A 20,494-nucleotide genomic window follows, 5' to 3' on the forward strand; every position below is an offset into this window, starting at 1 on the left:
TTGATGATTGTAGCAAAAAACAAAAAAGGGCGGAAAGTTGGATACAATTGTACTGTTGAATTACTTAGCTGATAATGGGTATAAGGTTTTGCCTACAAGGTTACAGTATTCTCAGACAGAAGTTACTTATCTGGGACACTAAATTCTAAAGAGAGGTAGACAGGTGTCAGATGATCAAATTTCTACGATTCTGAGAATAAATCTGCCAGTACACAGGGAGAAGTGAGAACCTTTCTAGGAATGGTGGGCTACTGTCATCAGTGCACTCCCAATGTTCCTTAAGTGCAAAACCATTACAGAGATTGACTCATACTGATGTTGCCGACCCGGTACCTTGGAAAGAAGAATGTATGCAAATCCTCCTGCACCTAAGGCACACGTTGTGTACAGCACAAGCTTTAAGAATGCATGATTATGAAAAAAGGAGTTTTATTTATTCCGATATGAAAAACAATGGTCCTCACTTTCTATTCTTGGTTAACAGCACGGCAATGGGAAAAGACCTACTGTACATTTTTCAGGAACCCTAGATCCGATTGCATCTGCTTCCTGGGTGTTTAGGATCTGTGGCAGCTACTGCTATCCTTCAGACTGATTCAATTATCATGGGTCACTTGTTATTTGTGCTAGAGCCTCAGTTGGTGGAGATAGTTTTGCCCAAACTAATACTCAACATTTAACAAACACCTGGGCCTGTATTACATGTCAGGCGTGCAGTTAAACAGGAGCGCCATGCGCAAACATGAATAGCGCACCAGATTACAATGAATGGACAGCGCTCAGGGTAATCATGAAATCCAGGTGCCCTATTGGCAGCGCATTCAGTGAATTATGGAGCTTCTGCTTTAATCAGGTGCTCCATGTTTCACTGTGCAGGCGGCCAGGCCTGCCCTTTAGAGAGTGGATAAAGATCCACTTGCAGGCATGTGAATTGAGTGACTGCACCCGCTTGCAGGTGATGCCTGGGGGTCTGTTGGGTGCACAATGAGAACCTACTTTACAAACATTTCATGACTTAAGGGATGAAAAAAATGAGATACCAGATGAAAAGAAGAAAATGTGGGAAAATGTAGGATACAAACAAGATCAGGAAGACCTTCAGAAATATACAGATGGGAGTACCGTCTTGTCATATTCACTGCCACCACAGATAGTAAGATCATTTCTTGGGAATACACATGTGAGATGTGATGGGATAACTGTACAATACTTACTTACTAGCCAATCCTCATTGCAGTATCACTGCAGAAGGTCACTGTCAGAGATGTATAGTGTGCCAACAAAACTATGTGGAAAGATAACTTGTGTAACAACGAGCCACGTAGGGAAAACAGCTGGTTGTTTCACAAGACTACAGATTGATTTTGTAGAGATGCCACCATGTGATGATTTGTAGTACATACTGTTAGCCTGTTTTCAAAGTGGGATGAGGCATATCCAACAAGGATTTGTAATGCACTAATAGTATTAAAATTACTTTTAAAGGAGTTGGAACAATAACATAAAAAGAGTAAGGCAACGGAACATACTTAAAATATGTCGTCATGAGGTTTCTGTGTACAGCATTGAGTATTGAGTGTCACTGTAGCCATCATCCAGAAGCGTCAATGTTTTGGACAGATTTAACAGGATTCTTACCAATTAAATGGTGTAAGTCTGTGCTTCAACTTCTCTGAAATGACCAGATGCACTTCCTCTGGTGTTAATAAGCATGTAATGTACTCATAGTAAAAAGGCCTGACTGAGTCCACATGAAACGCTAATGTGAAGGATAATGAGGATTTGGGATGTCCGATTTGCAGCCCTGCTTAATATTACTGATGATTTGATTTGGGATTAGTGCACCCGCCTCGCAGGCACAGCATGCTCTTTCCCTCACCAAGTGCAGCTTGCTACATCTTCTGAGCTTATAGCGTTGTGTCACGACCTGCAACTAGGAGATTGGATCCTTGTCAAAAAGCATGTGAGAAAAGGCTGTCTGCAGCCACGTTGAAAAGGCCGTTATCAAGTCATACTGCTGAAAAACTCAGCACAGTAGTGTGGAGGGGGTTTAAACAAAGTATCAAGTTGCAAATATTGAGAGACAGAAATATCAGAAATAATAGATTGCGATACATAAATATCATGATGGGAGAATATTGTTTACAAGAGTATTGTTTTTGAGGTAAGTAATATAGTTTAAATTACGTCAACATTTTTAATATCGTTTTCAGTAATATAGTGCTAACAATACTGGTTTAAAATTATTTAATGTGTTTTAGTTGATATATTCATTTTATGTGTAACTATTGTTTATATAAATGTTATATATTTTTTAAATATAACATGCAATTTTAAGTGATTTAGAATTATTTAAATTTTAACAGTAATTTAAAGTGTTGTAGCGAATTGTTGGGTTTGTAGGAAGATAAGGTTGGAAATTAATTAGGCAATAATTAATTATTTAATACATCTTATTTATATATTTGTAAAAATTATGTGAATTACGTAATACTGATTACTGTTTGCTATATGTTATTTGCAGACTGTTAAGGTTATAGGGTATTAGAGTGGGAACTACATTAAATAATAATTAGCAATTATGAATTTAACTAATTTGTAATTATGGAATAATTATTTATTTTACTTATATTTTATTTGCGGGCTGCTTGGTTTGGATTGGTGTAGGGTGGGATGTTAATCAAGTAATAATTAACTATTATTGTCAATTATTTAATTCAGTTTAAATATGTGAATTATGAAATACTTATCTTTTAGTTATATTTTAGGTGCAGGCTGCTAGGTTTGCAGAGGTTAATATTGAATAACATTTATTGATTATTATTGAATAGTAATTATATAAATGTATTAATCGTTTTAAGTTTTTTAATAGATATTTCTTATGCTAATTAATAATTTACATTGAGGGTTTAATATGTTTTATACATTCATGGGGCTACTCATATATATACATATATATATATTCACTGAAAAAACCATAGGTTATAGACCATATATAGTTAGGAATTAGCATTTACAAAACCTTGAAAATTCACTGAAAAAACCATAGGTTATACACCATATATAGTTAGGAATTAGCATTTACAAAACCTTGCAAATTCACTGAAAAAACCATAGGTTATAGACCATATATAGTTAGGAATTAGCATTTACAAAACCTTATTTTACTCACACAAAACCAATGAAATTCCATATATAGTTAGTTGTACTAACTATATATCGCGCACCCGCAATCCACTGCTGATCATGTCACATATTACATCATTCATGACATGGTCAGTGACATCACTGATGACATCACTGATGACATCTCAAATGACATCACTGATGACATCACTGATGACATCATCCAGTGACTGTGTGTTTCTGTAAAGTTTAAATATGTCTTACATATTTAAGAATGAGTGGATGTATAAGTGTCTGGATGAAGGATTTAGTAGGTGCATGACTGACTGTATGAGTGAGTGGTTAAATGTGTCTCACTGAGTGCATGGGTCAGTGACTAAACTGTCTTAATTTGTGCATCATTATGTCTGTTCTTCTGTAAACTGCTGCATGTGTTGATCAGTAGCTATATGAGTAACTATATGGGTTATTGATTGGTTGCCCAAGCATTTGTATGGGAGACTGAGTGTGTGTGTGGGTGGCTGGGAGGTGTATGACTCTGTGCATAGATGTATGGGTTCAAAAGTGCATGTGGAAACAGCTGTATGGGCGGTTGACTGTGTGCATGACTGTATTGGTGAGTGAATAGATATCTCAGTGCTACATGTCAAAGTAAGTACATATGTAAAATACAGTACATGTGAGAGTTGACATATATAAATAACTGTGCATAAGAGCCAGTGAATGTGTGATCATTGTGAACTTGTATCCAGGATTGTATAAGTGAGTAAATATGTTTTAGTATATGTTTGAATAAGTAAGGTGTGTATAACTGTATAGTTGTGAAAATGGAGGTGTGATTGATTCTTTGCATGACTGACTAGGTGTGTAAGTAACTCCATGGATGAGTGACAGTCTGTGAGTGTCTGTTTACACTGAGTGTATCTAAGGTTATATTAGAGTCTGAAGAGGTTCATCGTATTATCACATGAATGATGTCATCAGTGATGTGATCAGTAATGTCAAATGAGATGTCATCAGTGATGTCATCAGTGATGTCATTTGAGATGTCATCAGTGATGTCATCAGTGATGTCATTTGAGATGTCATCAGTGATGTCACTGACCATGTCATGAATGATGTAATATGTGACATGATCAGCAGTGGATTGCGGGTGCGCGATATATAGTTAGTACAACTAACTATATATGGAATTTCATTGGTTTTGTGTGAGTAAAATAAGGTTTTTTAAATGCTAATTCCTAACTATATATGGTGTATAACCTATGGTTTTTTCAGTGAATTTTCAAGGTTTTGTAAATGCTAATTCCTAACTATATATGGTCTATAACCTATGGTTTTTTCAGTGAATTTCATTGGTTTTTTAAAAGCTAATATCTATAGCTGTAAAATGTATTCTTCTTTAAATCCAAAAATATATTTTATATGTTTATTAATAATTTTTTTAAAATATTTTTTTTGTTTCGCTCCCGGTCCGCGAACCGGAAAGCTTTCCGTTAGCTCAAATTGATGCCGCGACCCGGTCCGCGAACCGGTAAGAAATCAACATCGTGACGGTATCGCGTTGCCGCGTAATGCGTCTTATGACGTACCGCGTTAGCGCACCCGGAAGTGCCCCGGGGCGCGGACCGAGGCGCGAAACGCAGCTCCCCGGAAGCGATCCGCGGCGCGTCGCGAAAGCGCGACGTATCGGGTTGCCGCGTAATGCGTCTTGTGACGTACCGCGTTAGCGCACCCGGAAGTGCCCCGGGGCGCGGACCGGGCGCTACCCATGCAAGGGGCCCTTTTAAAGCCTCCACATTAAACCTAGGGGGTCAGGGAGGATCTACTATGCCCCCTTATGGTTATTTCCCCCTTTGTTTTGGCCTCCTCTTGTCTCTCAATCCTACCGAGAGACAAGATGGCGGCCGCTCCGGACTGTTTAGAATGTTGACAGACACCGGAGAACCAATCAGCTTCGCTACGCGAAGTTCCGGTACGCGTAAGGTCCGCGAACCGGGGCGCTGCCCGGTCCGCTGTTACAGATATATATCTTTTTTTAAACGTTAATTTCTCAAAATCCACTGGAGCACATATATTGAGACCTACAAAAGGCACATCGGGCTACCAGCCCCACAATTTTGCCAAGTTTCGTGCAAATCCATTCAGCCGTTCGGGCTAAAAGTGAGGCCAACCGCCCTATGGAAAACTCAATGTTAAAAACACGTTTTGGGACCCCCCTTTTTTCTCGACCCCCCCTGGACGAACCCCCCCCCCCCCAATTTTCAGGGGCTGCTCAGAAACAAAATGTGCCATTTTCCTGAAAATTTCAGCCAATTCCGTCCACAAACGCCAAAGTTATTAGACATAGAATTTTCAAAAATCCCATAGAGAAAAAATCCTAACTATATATACCTACTGGCGACCGCCAGTAGCTATATATATATATATATATATATATATATATATATATATATATATATATATATATATATATATATATATATATATATATATATATATATATATATATATATATATATATATATATATATATATATATAATGTGTTTGAATTAAAGTACTTTCCCTACTCTTCCTCAATCTGCATAGGAACAGTACCCCTCCCAAGTCCAACACTTTCCAAACAGTTGCGCTGTTTGGAGTGGGAAGAATACATTTAACCATTCTGGAGTCCAATGTTTTCCCTACGTTTGCACAGACTGCAGTGGGAATAGTAAATGTTACCTCTCTGACTTCCAACACTTTACCTACCATTGTGTTGTTTGGGTTGGGAATAGTAAATATAACCCATCTGTAATCCAAAGCTTTCACTACTGTTGCACAGACTGGAGTGGGAATAGTAAATCCCCCCTCCCCCTCCCAATTCAAAAGCTTTCCCTATTGTTGCGCTGTTTGGAGTAAGAGTAGTACATTTTACCCCTCCGAAATCCAACGCTTTCCCTATTGTAGCACTGACTGGAGCAGGCATAGTAAATCTCACTTCTCCAAAGTCCAACACTTTCCCTACTACTGCGGTGACTGGAGTAGGCATAGTAACTTTAACCTCTTTGAAGTCCAACACTTTCCCTACTGTTGTTTTGACTGGAGTAGGAATAGTACATATAACTCCTCCAAAGTTTTCCCTACTATTGAGGTGACTGGAGCAGGAATAGTAAATCTAACTCCTCTAAAGTCCTACACGTTCCCTACTGTTGCATAAACTAGAGTGGGAACGGTTTATTAAATGTCCTTAGACTCCTATAGTTTTTCATAATATAGGTAACATTTAGTTTATAGCAATAATTGTTTTTCATAGGTTATACTATTTGTTTTAATTTTTAAATGTATTATAATATTTATAGTATTTTTAGTAAATGTATTTCTTAGGGCTTTACATTTTTAATATTTTATTTATACTAAATTATTCTATTTTTATTTGCTGAATTGTGTAGATTTTGTACGGTTTTAATTTGTATATATATATATATATATATATATATATATATATATATATATATATATGAAATTCCACAATCCTGCTTCTCCCGGGATCCCCCAAGACACAAGTACAGACCACAACGTTATGGATCAGTGTGGAATATTGCTTTTCCTTGTATTTTCTTTGTTTGCTCTTTTGCAATACAGTTCTGTTGAGTTATTTGAGATCTTCTTTGACACAGGCGATAAAAATGTCAATTGCATCTTTAGGCATCATAGGTATAATTGATGATGGTGGCTTAAAGGGGGTTGGGATGCTAACATTACAACACATTCCTAGCTCTGTCAGATCTTCTTGTGTAGAGTTTGTTGAGTCATTTTCATCTTGAGCTAAAGCATGCAAAAGTAGAGGAATATCACAAACTTGAACAAGTTCATCCAGTGTAGTGGTAGATTTAGGTATATTCACTGTTTCATTCACTTTGTTAAGCTTAAAGTGTTTCTGAAGTTTCAGTTTCCTGATGAATTTAAAAATATCCACCCGTTTTCGGGGGTATTTGAAGTCATTGTCCGGGCAGAAGGATAGACCCAATGATAGGAGCTGGAGTTCTGCAGTGGTTAATTCAACATTGGATAGGTTGATCACCGTTTTGTCAGGGGCCTCTAGTTTACTTATTGGGGCGGCCACTTCTTGTCCCTGCCTCCTCTACCTCTGGATTTTTCTCCTTTGTTTTCTCCGAATGTTGTTGCGTTGCCGTTTTTCCTCATTTGATTGTATGAGCGCAGAGTTCTGTGAGAAACCCCAATTCCTCTGATGGCGTATAGTCAGTGGGTAATTTGGCCAACTGATTGTTTGAGCTGCTGTCATCCGATTCATAATTACTACTCAGGGAGCTGGCCTCTGTACTTGATGGATCTATGTTTCCTTGACTTGAAACAGTATTGATTGTTACTCTTGGGACCAAAGCTTGCTTCTTTGCATTATCAAACTATTTTGAGAAAGTGAATACTCTCCCCGTTTCATAATCTGTTTTGTCCCTGGCGAATTTCCAGATTTTGCGTGTTTTAATGGGTTCTTCATGTTTTTTAAGAATTTGAATCAATATCGTCTCAGCCTTTTTTAACAAGTTCCTTTTGGTCATGAGCATCCAGTGTGTCAATCAATTTATCGATTTCTTTTACTATCTCTTGCCTGTCGATTTCAGCATATTTTATTAAAATTGATACCATGTTTCTGGATGATTCAAGGTTATTGTTGGCCCACTCTTTGAGTATTAATGGATTCGGTTTCTCGAATGATGGTGCTATTAGTACTCTGAGACCACAAGGTACTCGACCCACCTCCTTATACTTTTCCAGGCTTTTATTCTCCCACCATTTCGTGGGTTCTGTTTGTTGCAATTTCTCTAAAGTTTTTAACAAACTTTTGACATCGTGATTGGTGCTTGATGTTGTCCCACTCCCACTTTGTACTGTGTTAGTTTCAGGAAGGTTAAGAAATAATGCATCTGCTGCGGCTTCTCTAGCCCGAAACGCGTCTGCTGATGTTGACATTTTATTTTACCGCTTTGGTTGCACTGAACGTACTTGCACTCTCGTTCCCACTAACAGGCAAAAGTTCCTTTCGGCATGTTCCAATCTTTACAACACTGTCTCAATCACCCGCTTGCTCTCGGTATACGAGGTAGAGTTATGCCCGCTTACACGCAAGAAGCTCGTCAACCGCTCGTCGGCGTCCTCCGACTCCTTCCAAGTTGTCGACTGCTTCCTGGGGCTGCTAGCTTTTGCTCGTCTCCTCTGTTTCCTGCTGCGGGGGGCTGGCTTGGAAGAATACTCCGTTCCGGGTTTTCCAAATAACGCACCGGCGTTGTCGACTGCAGTCCAGCCAGCCACGTAACGATGAGAGGGTCCATAAAAGTTAAGACAGCCGTACTAACCGCAATGAATATGAAATTCCACAATCCTGCTTCTCCCAGGATCCCCCAAGACACAGGTACGGACCACAACGTGTTGTTAGGGTTTTCGAATGCCGTTTTATTGCATCCAATTCAGCAGCATATTAAGATGACCAGTGCCCAGCATAACGCGTTTCGTCAGTGAAACACTGACTTGATCACATGACGTGCTCAGGGCAAATCCGCATTAAATACAAGTGCAATAGGTGAAAAAAATCGCTGTGTTACAACTTGTGTGAGTAAAATAAGGTTTTTTAAATGCTAATTCCTAACTATATATGGTCTATAACCTATGTTTTTTTCAGTGAATTTCAATGGTTTTTTAATAGCAAATATCATAAGCTGTCGAATGTCAAGTACGTGGTAAGTGAAAACATTTTCGTGTTTATGCACACTGATCTGCTTTGAATGGTGCCCCCAACCCTCATTTCTATTAGGAGTACTCTCTCTTTGCAGATAGTGAAAGGTAGTTAACGCAGGCCTTTGCCCCCGTTGTAATACGTCGTGCCTGCTTCTCTCTCCATTTGATTGATTGTTATCCAAGCATTTACTGTTTTAGAATTGGTTCTCTTTGGTTCATTCTCTATTTACAAACAAACACAGAGTCGCAATACTCTGTTTAGTCTTTGCAGATAACGAAAAATCGTGTAAAAAAAAGAAAAGGAATCGAGCAAAATCAGTAGGCCACTAATGGGATCTCTTTTTGACCTCGCTAAAATAGAAACATTAGGAACAACCCCTCATGACAAATACAAAACTAGTGAGATGAACTGAACTCCACACAATGATGGCTGCAAAACAGCTCGGCTCCGCCACCCACCCCGCCCAAAATAACGCTAAAGAGCGGCTGCCATGATTGGTTGCGGAATGGCCACGACGGAGCTACGAAATGGTGGTGCTCTCATGCTAACCCCAGCTTCAGTCTGAAACATCCAGAAACACTGTAGACTACCAATTCGATCAGTTCCGGTAGCGCCCCAATGTAACCCGGTAGAGAAGAACTAGCCCTCCCCTCTTTGACTGATGGTTCTTGTTGCCTGTCCCTTCTGTTGTCATTTAACAGAACTATTTAGCCTGCTGAAAGGGGTTGTGTTCCGACCGCTGGTTGGTGGAGACATTTTGACTATATTCTGGACCTGCGTTGTCGCGTAATGCGTCATATGACGCGTCGCGTTAGCGCATCCGGAAGTCATCCGGGGCGCGACGCGCAGCGCGTAACGTAAGCATAACAAGTCATGTGACTTGTTAATAAAACTTTTCATTGGTTCATTTTACTTTTCTTATTCTAATGATGAAAGGCTTGGTCATATGACCTAAAAATTACGCTTTTTATTACTTCCGAACATTATTTTTTTCTAAAATATATGTTATAATGTTCCAGGCTAATGTACTTTCCCGGAAAATTTACAACTGTCCTGCAAGTAAAATATATTCTTTTTTCGAGAAAAGAGCGTTTCTTCGTCCCATGACGGAGCCATTGAGCAAAAGAGGGTCGACCTGCTGTCTTAGTCGCCGATACGCCTGAATATGAGATTCTTATCGATCACTTTATGTTGCAGGAGTAGAAAACACAACAGCCCTTGACCATTTATCTTTACTGCGTTCCTGCGTATTATACCTTTTACCCTTCATGTAATTGGTCTGCTTTATTTCACTTGCCTTTTAATGATTCTAAAACAGTGACTATTATTAAAAACTTTACCAATGTATATACTACTACCATGTTTTCTTTTAAAAACCTTTATTGTGAAAATTTCATTATACAAATACGAGCCTATAACCACGTGGGCCGGCCACGGAGCAAACTGTAATCGTATATGATGAGTAGACATTTACACTGTAGAGGAACGTAACGGGCGGGCCATTAGGTTGCAAGAACTAAGGTGTCTAACAGTTGCGGAATCGGTGGACGTACATTTTATAATTAAAATACGACAGGGCCAGTTACAATAAAATTATCTAGATATACATTTGCGGGCAAGTACCATGGGTGACGTTAATTCGAACTTTCAATAGTACAGTAATCAATAACACATCAGAACTTAATATTGTCACGAGGACGAGTTGCCTACCTCGGAGGTGCTTCCTGACTGCACCGGACGGGGTGTTCCAGCTAACGTTTCTCCATTTTCACCCCGTCCGCAGGCTCCCTTGGACGTTTCCTGGGGTTCGCCGGCCTTGCCTTCACTGACCCCGCCGTTCTGCCAGCCTCCCGTGACGGTGGGGGTGTGTTCCACGGCATGCGCTACTGTGGACCAATCAGCTGAGCGGACGTCAGCTGCAACCTTCCAATCAGAAGCGCAGGGGGCGTTTAAGGAAGCATCGTTCCCGTTTACCAGCGCGGAATCTCGAGGAAGCCAGCCGGTCCACGAGGAGAACGCCACGGACGGAGAAGAAGAAGGAAGCGCCGAAGAACCGCTGCTCGACGCACCGGAGCCGAGACCCGACAAGCCAGGAGGCCACCGGTATCACGAGCCGCCCTGCCACACTTCCAGGGGAGAAGTGTGGCTCCGCAAGGTACGGGGCCGCTTACAGGGGTTGTTTAAATCACAGGGTGGGACGGAGTAGTTCGAGGGTAGTCACTGTATCCCGCTCCCTTCACATCAACCGCTGGTTAGGTGGGGTAGCTATCCCGGTGATCCCTCACTTCCCTGCCCGCCTCCCTTTCTGGAACTCCGGTCCCAGCCCCTAACGCGGCTGTCTCTTTTCTTTTATTTGAGCCTGAAGCTGTGACCCACTAGACCTGACCAGAGGACGCCCCGAAGCCGGAAAAAGGAGAGCACGACCGGACCTGAACCTGGGGAACCTATTGGACACTTTTGTTGATCTCGCTGTTTTGACCACCCATACCAAATAAAACAGTTAACCCAGACTATCGGTAGTCGCGTACCTCGCTTATCAAACCCCAACTCCCACAAGTGGTGCCGTGACTCGGATCCCTCAAGGAACCGCCCCATCCGATACAGAATGGAAAACCTCCTGACCCAAATGGAGGCAGACCGTACTACGTTCTCCCAAGCCATACAGAGCCAATCTGAGAACATTATGAAGTTGGCAGAAGGGCAGACTCAGTTAATGACTGTGATAAGCCAAGGGAGAGCAACTGCCCCACCTCCAGGCACGGTAGTTCCCCTACAAAAATTCACAACAGGAGAGGATCCCCTTGCCTTCTTTTTGAATTTTGAAAGGGCCGCAAGAGCTAGTTCCTGGCCGGGGGATAGGTGGCCTTTCTATTTAGCACCGTTGTTAACAGGGGAGGCTCAGGCAGCGTACCAAACAGTAAATCGAGATGGTACCATCGCTTATGCGGTTGTGAAACAGTATATCCTAGACAGGTTGGGTGTCGATGAAGAAACCTATCGACTACGATTCCGCCAGGAAAAAGGGACTCCCGGGGATCTACCAAAGACATTGTTTTTCAAATTAAAGGAATCCGCTGACCTGTGGTTGAAACCCCAGGAAGGGAACATTGACGCCGTCATGAATAAAATCTATCTTGAACAATTCATCGACGCCCTTCCCTATGGCACGCAGAGGTGGCTTAAACAACATGCGGGCCTAACGTTGGAACACGCCATCGAAATGGCGACTTGTTATTCGCGGGCTCAGGGTAAACCCTACATGAGAGAACCTGAGAAACCAAACAAAATCATACCACCTCTCAAAATAGAAAGAAAAGTCCAAAAACCAGTAGCGGAACCCCCACGGCTGCGGTTTTCACGCCCTGAGCTACCAAACTCAGGACCTCAGTGTTATGACTGTGGAGAGTGGGGTCATATCGCCCGATTCTGTAGGAAAAAGAAGGACAGAGAAGAGGAACCCATGGACGTGAGCTACGCCCCCAGGTCCATCCTGTATGCCCAAGAAACTGGATCCACCTTCTATGTACGGGTTTCTCTGAACGGAACTTTTATCAGGGCTTTGTTAGACTCAGGTTGCAAGCACTCTGTTATCAAAGAGGAGTATGTAGAACCAACCTCTCTTATCCCAGGGAAACAAGTCAGCATTCGCTGTGTTCATGGGGACATTAAGGAGTATCCCGTAGCCAAAGTCACGTTACATACACCCTCAGGGAAAGTAATGGAAGTCACCGTAGGGGTTATGTCTCGCCTACCAGAACCCATTATCATAGGGACGGATAACCCCTCCTTTAATGACCTGTTGTTAGACACCCTCCAACATTTGTCTCCTCCTCATGAAGCCTTGTTAGCAGCCGAACCCTGGGCCAGGGACACCCACTTTAGAACAGCCCAATTGAATGACGCAAGTCTCACTAATGCGTGGCAGGTCGCACGGGGTACACAGGATCCGTCCACCACACGGTATCCTACGTTCATTGAGAAAAACGGCCTGCTCTATCGGCTCGCCAAAGCCGATGCTGAGCCCCAGTTGCTGGTCCCAAACGATTTCCGTGACCAGATATTGTTCTTCGGACATGCACATTTGTTAGCTGGTCACTCTGGAGTGGAAAAAACAGGGCAGGCCATTTTGCGACACTTCTTCTGGCCAGGTATTTACGCCCAGGTCCAGAAATATTGCCAAGAGTGCAGAATATGTCAAAAGCGGAACCCGTACATTCCTCCCCCGGCTCCGTTGGTGCCCATGCCTATCATTGGGGTTCCCTTTGACCGTATAGGTATGGACCTCATCGGTCCCTTACCAAAGTCATCCCGAGGTCATCAATACGCTCTTGTGTTGGTTGATTACGCCACGCGTTATCCCGAGGCATTCCCCCTTAAGACCGCTACGTCAGCAGCGATAGCCCAGAGGTTGGTGGAGGTGTTCTCTCGCATGGGATTCCCAAGGGAAATAGTTACCGATCAGGGCACTCCATTTGTTTCCCGTTTAATGCAACAGGTATGTGTACAGTTGAATATTAAACACATCAAAACGTCTGTATACCATCCCCAGACAGATGGATTGGTTGAGCGCTACAACGGCTCCCTTAAGTTGACTTTAAAAAAACTCCTTTCAGGGGATGGCAAAAACTGGGACCAGTTACTGCCTCTCGCTCTCTTTGTCCTGCGTAGTCAGAAGCAATCTAGTCTCGGTACCTCTCCCTTCGAGCTTCTGTTTGGAAGATCCCCATGAACTCTTCTTGAGATAACAAAAGACAGCTGGGAAGCTGAAGGATCCCAAGAAGCTGAGGCCCTGTTAGATTATACTCGGCAATTACAAAGCAGGTTACATAAACTCAGAACGCTTGCCCATGACCATTTGGCCATAGCCCAAACCAAACAGAAAACCCTTTATGACAGAGGTACGAAAGTGAGGGTGTTGGAAGTAGATGATTGGGTTCTGATCTTATTGCCCTCCTCCACCCATAAGATGAAGAAGGAGTGGCAGGGTCCCTTCAAAATCCTGCGGAAAATAGGAAGCACGACATACCTAGTACAATTGGGACGAGGAAAAACTCAAATGTACCATATCAATCTGTTAAAGAAATGGTTAGGCAAACCCCCACAGACAGTCAATGTAGCGTCTCCTGTGACTGAGGCGAGTCATACAGTCAGGGATGCCCCTGTCAATCCCGACTTATCTCCTGACCAACAGAAAGACGTTGGGTCCTTACTCCTTTCCTATTCCGAAGTGTTCTCGGACCAGCCGGGGCGCACTCATTTGGCAAAACACTACATACCCACGCCCCCAAACACAGTTGTAAAGCAAAAACCCTACCGGATTCCAGAAGCAAGACGCGTAGCATTCCAAGCAGAGGTACAGAGCATGTTAAAATCCGGGATCATAGTACCCTCCCACAGTGATTGGTGTTCGCCAGTGGTATTGGTACCGAAACCGGATGGGAGCATCCGTTTTTGCATCGATTTCAGGGCCGTCAATAGGGTTTCCAAACAAGACGCTTATCCCTTACCTAGAGTGGATGAACTCTTAGAACGCCTTGGTGAGGCTCGTTATATCACCACTATAGACCTCACCAAGGGTTATTGGCAGATACCCCTTGCACCCGAAGACATGGAAAAGACAGCCTTCTCCACTCCTTCCGGTCATTACCACTTCACAGTACTCCCCTTTGGGTTGCATGGGGCGCCTGCGACATTCCAGAGAGTAATGGACACCCTGTTGTCTCCTCACTTGCAGTACGCCTCAGCTTACCTAGATGATATCGTAGTGTTTAGCAAAACCTGGGAAGATCATATGCTACATCTAGAGAAGATATTATCTAGTCTAAAGGAAGCCAATCTGCACATCAATGCAAAGAAGTCCCGCTTTGCTTTCCATCAAGTCAAATATCTGGGATACCTCCTAGGTGATGGACAGATCAAACCCCAGACCGAAAAACTTGATGCTATCAAAGCCTTGCCCTATCCTTCCACGAAAAAGGAACTCAGAGCGTTCTTGGGGTTGGTGGGATACTATCGCCGGTTCATTGCTCAGTTCGCTAATCTGGCCGGTCCGCTCACTGATCTCCTGGGCAAACACGTCAAGTCCTCTAAACTCCCACAGCCCTCGGTCATCCACGCTTCTGCGTTCCAGGCCTTAAAGGATGCTCTCACTTCTTCCCCTGTGCTTGTTTCCCCTGATTTCCTCAGACCGTTCATCCTCCAGACAGACGCTTCTGGGGTGGGCATCGGGGCTGTCCTTTCTCAGGTGGATGATCAGGGTATGGAGAGGCCTGTTCTTTTTATCAGCAGGAAGCTGTTTCCTAGGGAGCAGGCTTACTCCACTATTGAGAAGGAGTGCCTGGCCGTCCGTTGGGGCGTGGAAAAACTGAGATATTACCTCGAGGGACGTCCTTTTGTGCTGTATACGGACCATGCTCCTTTGACCTGGCTACAGCGTAACAGGGGTAACAATGACCGTATCTTGCGTTGGTTCTTGGCTTTGCAACCCTACCAGATTGAGGTCCGTCACCGGAAGGGTTCTCTACAGGGGAATGTTGACTTCCTTTCTCGTTTTCCTCTTTCCCCCGATCGGGTCAATCCTGGGGGTGGGATGTGTCACGAGGACGAGTTGCCTACCTCGGAGGTGCTTCCTGACTGCACCGGACGGGGTGTTCCAGCTAACGTTTCTCCATTTTCACCCCGTCCGCAGGCTCCCTTGGACGTTTCCTGGGGTTCGCCGGCCTTGCCTTCACTGACCCCGCCGTTCTGCCAGCCTCCCGTGACGGTGGGGGTGTGTTCCACGGCATGCGCTACTGTGGACCAATCAGCTGAGCGGACGTCAGCTGCAACCTTCCAATCAGAAGCGCAGGGGGCGTTTAAGGAAGCATCGTTCCCGTTTACCAGCGCGGAATCTCGAGGAAGCCAGCCGGTCCACGAGGAGAACGCCACGGACGGAGAAGAAGAAGGAAGCGCCGAAGAACCGCTGCTCGACGCACCAGAGCCGAGACCCGACAAGCCAGGAGGCCACCGGTATCACGAGCCGCCCTGCCACACTTCCAGGGGAGAAGTGTGGCTCCGCAAGGTACGGGGCCGCTTACAGGGGTTGTTTAAATCTCAGGGTGGGACGGAGTAGTTCGAGGGTGGTCACTGTATCCCGCTCCCTTCACATCAACCGCTGGTTAGGTGGGGTAGCTATCCCGGTGATCCCTCACTTCCCTGCCCGCCTCCCTTTCTGGAACTCCGGTCCCAGCCCCTAACGCGGCTGTCTCTTTTCTTTTATTTGAGCCTGAAGCTGTGACCCACTAGACCTGACCAGAGGACGCCCCGAAGCCGGAAAAAGGAGAACACGACCGGACCTGAAACTGGGGAACCTATTGGACACTTTTGTTGATCTCGCTGTTTTGACCACCCATACCAAATAAAACAGTTAACCCAGACTATCGGTAGTCGCGTACCTCGCTTATCAAACCCCAACTCCCACAAATATCAATAGGGATGTCGAAATATTCAATCAATTCTCGTCCCCGCCCGCCATATGCTTCAAAACTGCATACGTATCTCGTGATTTCAAGGTTCTGCAACCAGTACACAACAAGGAGTTACGAGTCCCATTTATTCCGGCGCCATTTTGGGCGAGGACGGGCAGGTCCAGGATATAGTCAAAATGTCTCTAGCAACCATCGACTATGATGATGTTCATATGCTGTATTTATTAGAGTAACACTCATCTGTCCACATGAAATTAATTTGCCACAATCTAAACATGTCATTTTAATCTTTCCAAAGTTCTAAATATTTGGGACCATTTCCCTTGCCTCTGATGCTGTCAGTGCCACTTCTTTGATGAATGTACTGGCAGGTCGGGGGTTCTCCTCCAAATCTCTCTTTTATGCAGCACTATAATTAATTGGTGCCACCTCTCCATATGACGATGCATGGTATAGTTACCAAAACTATATTTTTTTTCTGTTCCTCTGGAGAGTACATCGTGGCAGATGAAGCGTGTAACGTACCGGGAATTTACCTTTTTTTGCATGTACAGGAAAGGAAAAAAAAAATCGAGCGTCCGAGTTCTAAAGTGTCCCAGGGCCATTTTAGTAGACCAGGCCCAAATCCAAAGAACAGGCCGCCATTTTGAGAGTCCTGTTGCAGCCGCCTGTCGCTGTAGCATCAAGAGCGGCCGAAACTCAGCTGAATGGCAACTGAAACGGTAAAGGGGCGCCCCACTACAGCAGACGAGCCTCCACCTAGGAAGGCCCGTTCACGCCGCCTCCCCCCCCCCCCCTTCGGGCACCCCACGCCGTTATTCGGAGCAGTATTGTAGGATGGCCACACCAGTGCGGCAACTTGCTAGACATCACCTCGGTGGTAACCGAATCTCAGCGCCTTGTAGTGTCTTCTCTTCAGAAAATATTCTTGCGCTACCTTTGCCCCATTCACACATCGGTCCGCTACTGACGCCATCTCACAGGCTAATGGGGCGCCCCACGCCGAGTTTCAGCATTGTAGGATGACCACACCAGTACAGCAACTTGCTAGACATCACCTCGGTGCCATCCGGATCTCGGCGCCCCACTGCAGATGAAGTGCCTCTCAACTATGAAACCACCACGGTGCCATCCGGATCTTGGGGCCTTGTGCTGGTTCCGGCCTATTCACACATCGGTCCGCTACTGACGCCACCTCACAGGCCAACGGGGCGCCTCACGCCGAGTTTCAGCATTGTAGGATGGCCACACGAGTACAGCAACTTGCTAGACATCACCTCGGTGCCATCCGGATCTTGGCATCTCAACGCCTAGTGGTATCTTCCATACAGAAAATATTGTTGCGCTGCCTTTGGCCCCATTCGCACATCGGTCCGCTACTGACACCATCTCACAGGCCAACAGGGCGCCCCACGCCGACTTTTACCATTGTAGGATGGCCACACCAGTGCCACAACTTGCTAGACACCACCTCGGTGCCATCCGGATCTTGGCATCTCAGCGCCTTGTGGTGTCTTCTATTCAGAAAATATTGTTGCGCTGCCTTTGGCCCCATTCGGACATCGGTCCGCTACTGACGCCATCTCACAGGCCAACGGGGCGCCCCACGCCGACTTTCAACATTGTAGGATGGCCACACCAGTGCGACAACTTGCTAGACACCACCTCGGTGCCATCCGGATCTTGGCGCGTTGTGCTGCCATCGGCCTATTCGCACATCGGTCCGCTACTGACGCGAACTCACAGGCCAACAGGGCGCCCCACGCCGACTTTCAGCATTGTAGGATGGCCACACCAGTGCTGCAACTTGCTGGACACCACCTCGGTGCCATCCGGATCTTGGCGCGTTGTGTTGCCTTCGGCCTATTCGCACATCGGTCCGCTACTGATGCCGCCTCACGTGCCAACGTATTTTCTCCGCATTTTATACCCTATGCCGCATAACAGGTCATGTGACTTGTTTATAAAACTTTTCATTGGTTCATTTTACTTTTGGTTTCCTAATGATGGAAGGCTTGATCATATGACCTAAAAACAACACTTTTCATTGGATGAAAACTTTTTTTTTTCCCCAAACGATGAAAGCCCCACCTTGTTTCTGGATGTTTCAGACTGAAGCTGGCGTCACCATGAAAGCACCACCAACCCGTGGCTCCGTCGTAGTCATTCCGCGAGCAATCATGGCAGCCGCTCCCCACCAGAAGCCTGCAGGAGTCGTGGCCCCCCAAAACTTTTGATGAATCCTCAAGGCGGAGGGGACGCTTTCGAGAATGGGGTCCAAGACCTAGCAGACAAGCGTCCGATTTCCAAGGTGTCCCAGGGCCATTTCAGTGGACCAGGCCCAAAAAGGAAACAGCCTGCCGCCATTTTGAGAGTCCTGTGACAGCCGCCTATCGCTGCACCGCAAGAGTGGGCGCAACTCAGCTGAATTGCGGCTTTTGACACAGTGGACCAAAAGCGGACGGAATGGCAACTGAAACGGTAAAGGGGCGCCCCACTACAACAGACGAGACTCCACCTGGAGAGGCCCGTTCACGCCGCCTCCCCCGGGGCGCCCCACGCCGTTATTCGGAGCAGCATTGTAGGATACCAAAACCAGTGCGGCAACTTACTGGACATCACCTTGGTGCCATCGTTCTGCTGCCTTGGAACTATTCGCACAACAGTTTGCTACTGATGACCCACCCCCCGCGACGCCCCACGCCGGATGCCGAAATCAGTGAAATCTGGACGTTGTGCTGCGTTGGGACTATTCGCACAGCCGACCGCTACTTCGTTGTTTTTCCCTAAAAATGTTTATATGTTATTACTGTTTTTGTGTTCTTGTATATATTTATAAGTTATTAAAGTTTTATAATCTTACTACTTTGTTGGAGTGCTATATATTTTTAATGTGACACATAATTGTAAAAACTTTGATGTACAAAGAGTCATCCCTGGAATCTTCCGCTTCAGGCTCGGTCCCCTCCCCAATCACAATACAGGATGGTTTTCAGATAATAGGAACGCGTCTGCTGTGACGGATCTCATCGAGTGTGGGCCTTGATCTACTATAACTCCTTTGAAGAGGGGTGATTCTTTACAGCTGGGGCCATAAACTACATCTGCAGGGCTAGCTGATACCCTAGGACCGGCCTGGACAATCGGACACAGAGGAAAAGGAGTGTCAGAGGGTGCGGTAGTGAATAGGGCGAAAGGGAGGTGTCGGGCGGGCACAGGGTGTGATTCTCAGTGAAGAGCAGCGCAGATGGGGGGTGGTTTATTACCCATGCATAAGACAGAGAGCGGGGGTGACCACTGCCTGGGGGAGATGCTTACGAGGGTGGGGAGCCATGCTAAGGATCGACAGCGTGCAGAGAGTGGGTCTGGTCAAGGCATCTAAAATGACTGCCGTGCACAACAAAAGTGTGGCATTTGAAAAAAGGCAAGATGGCGCAGACAATGTTTTTCAACACTTCCTGATTTCCTTCGAATCGAACGTTAACAGACGTTGGGGCATATTACCAAAGTGAAGCGATATTTATCCCTAACGATGCTTAGCAACGAATTTTTTACCGCTAAGCATCTTCAGAAATTATCGCAGATAAACCTTGCTATTATCAAGGTTTATCGCAAATACGATAAAAAACGACCGCAATGCATTAATATCGCTGAAAACTCAGCGATATTCATGCATTACCGAGCTAATGCTCTTAGCCATGTTATCCACCTCCCATTGGATAACATGGCTAAGAACTGCTCAGGGCAGGTGGTAGCTTTTGGAGATATTCGCGCTTAGCGCGAATATTTCCAAAAGTTGGTAATAGGAGATAACGATGTTAGCGACTGTTTCCAGTCGCTAACATCTTGGCATGCCCACTTTGCATGTCATTAGTGATAAATATCACTCACATGCAAAGTGGGGCCCAAGATGGTCGCTATCTCCTACTAGCCGTCGCTAACTGGTGTTAGCAACAGCTAGGTAATACAGAGATAATTTTATCTCCGCGAAGCGGAGCGCTGTTACAGATATATATCTTGTTTTTGAACGTTAATTTCTCAAAATCCACTGAAGCACATATATTGAGACCTAGCAAAGGCACATCGAGCTACCAGTCCCTACAATTTTGCCAAGTTTCGTGCAAATCCATTCAGCCGTTCGATTATTTATTTATTTTTTTTTTTTT

At 44.9% G+C, this 20,494-nt stretch overlaps 1 protein-coding gene across 3 annotated transcripts in view; it reads right to left on the reverse strand.

The window, feature by feature from the left end:
• Positions 1–20,494, reverse strand: part of PARP9 (poly(ADP-ribose) polymerase family member 9) — a 797,801-nt gene that overhangs the window by 361,795 nt on the left and 415,512 nt on the right. The window lies entirely within an intron of this gene.

Source organism: Lissotriton helveticus, chromosome 3_1, assembly GCF_964261635.1.
Source record: "Lissotriton helveticus chromosome 3_1, aLisHel1.1, whole genome shotgun sequence".
Classification (NCBI taxonomy): Eukaryota; Metazoa; Chordata; class Amphibia; order Caudata; family Salamandridae; genus Lissotriton; species Lissotriton helveticus.